This window comes from Poecilia mexicana, unplaced genomic scaffold (genome assembly GCF_051168715.1).
Source record: "Poecilia mexicana isolate PSO_F unplaced genomic scaffold, ASM5116871v1 scaffold_23, whole genome shotgun sequence".
In the NCBI taxonomy this organism is placed as follows: domain Eukaryota; kingdom Metazoa; phylum Chordata; class Actinopteri; order Cyprinodontiformes; family Poeciliidae; genus Poecilia; species Poecilia mexicana.
This window is the reverse complement of record NW_028263392.1, coordinates 19,712,538-19,714,244: the sequence shown is the minus strand read 5'-3', so window position 1 is coordinate 19,714,244 and position 1,707 is coordinate 19,712,538. Positions and strand designations below refer to the sequence as shown.

Sequence of the window (1,707 nt, the reverse complement as noted above, 5' to 3'; positions counted from 1 at the left end):
AAACTGACTCCAGCCCCCCACCAGAGAAGGGAAAAGTTATGTGGCCCTCAAAGGAAAAAGTTGTTGGAAAAAGTTTGGGGTCCCGTGCTTTATCATGACTGATGACAGTTGGAGAAGGGAGGCCCTCTCCTGTTGAGTATGATGTATCTAGAGCAGGGGTGTTGAACTCAATTTCACCGAGGGCCACTTCAGCATATTGACCCCAACGGGCCACATTGACGGTACAAATCAGGAGTGCATCCCTGCTAAAACACACCCAGACAAAAGGTTGACTTCCCTCATTCAGTTCTGTAGAGGCTTATAATGAGTCAATGGTCCAGGTGTGTTAGAGAAGGAATGCATCTAAAGCTGCAGATGGGAGCTCTGGAAAACTAGACTTGGGCAGCCCTAGCATAAATGTATAAAAATACAATGTTAAAAATAAAATAAACACCACCTTATATTGTTAAATAACTGATTTTATGTATTGAAGTTTTAAATATTACATTTGAGTTTCCATGGATGTAAAATTACTGCTCAGTTTAAAAATTACAATATTTAAATCAGTGTTTAAAGGTGAGCAAACAAATAATAAAAACAAGTCACATGGGCAGACATTATAGACTTTATGCAAAGATTTAGTCTCAGAGGCAACTGAAATCAATTAATTAAAAAAAAAATCCTTTCTGAATATCATCTCATGGTCTCTGAACTAAATGCGTCTTTCTGACCGGGAGCTGACAGCGTGTTGAAGAGTTATGGACCGGACGCTTTGGAGCGTCTGGTTAGGAAGCGCATTACAAACCTTTGGTTGAAATGGAGCGATAAATTCAAGTCTCCATTACAGAGAAAACTAAAGAGAATGCAACGTTGTGTTAATCCACTTGATGAGCCGACAGTTTATCTTGAGGAAATAAATGACGATGCAAAAGTTAATTAGACTGTAATGCGCAGTCCGCTGCTCAACCACTGCGGAGAATTAGAAACCGCTGGGAGTAACTCAGACAGTAAACACCTGTGATGAATAGAACATACTAAATCTGTTTCTGTCTGGTTTCGAACCAGAGACCTTTTGCATGTAAAGCAAACGTGATAACCACTACACTACAGAAACTCATGCTGTTTGCAGTGTTCCTGGTAGATGATCCACATTTTGTTAGAGACTAACGTCAACGATGGGCATGGAACAATGTCAAATACTTACAGATCCTCTCAGAGAGCACAGTAACTTGGTGAACAAACTGCCAGACTTATACTTGTGCCTAATTTCACATTACAGTCCATAAACTAAGCCTGGGATCAAACAATTGTATTGAAAATGTCATTAGCAGAGACAAATGGTTCTACAGAGACTTGGCTAAATGGCTATGAAATAAAACCAATACTTACAAATAAAAAATGGTTAAAAATTAAAATTAACACTTAAAAATACAAAATCTCTGGAAAATAAAATATTATGTATGTTGTTTTGAAAAACATTAGAATATAAGCACTTTTATCAAATCTTCAATGTGGTAAGTTCTTCTTAAATCCATGGAAACTCAACAGTTTGTAAGGTAGGTTAGCTCAGCAGGTTAGAGCACCGTGCTGGTAATGCTGAGGTCGTCAGTTCAAACCCCGTATGGGGCAATTCATGTGTGAGGTCTTTCAGACAATCAACACTTCAAAATAAATAAGGGTTCGAAAATAAAATCAACACTTCAAAATAAATAAGGGTTCAAAAATAAA

The 1,707-nt window shown here is 37.8% G+C and overlaps 1 non-coding gene across 1 annotated transcript; it reads right to left on the bottom strand.

Moving 5' to 3' along the window:
• Positions 1-1,020: 1,020 nt before the first annotated feature.
• On the bottom strand, positions 1,021-1,093 carry trnav-uac (transfer RNA valine (anticodon UAC)). The gene has a single exon. It is a non-coding gene; the product is annotated as a tRNA-Val (tRNA).
• Between the last annotated feature and the right edge of the window lie 614 nt (positions 1,094-1,707).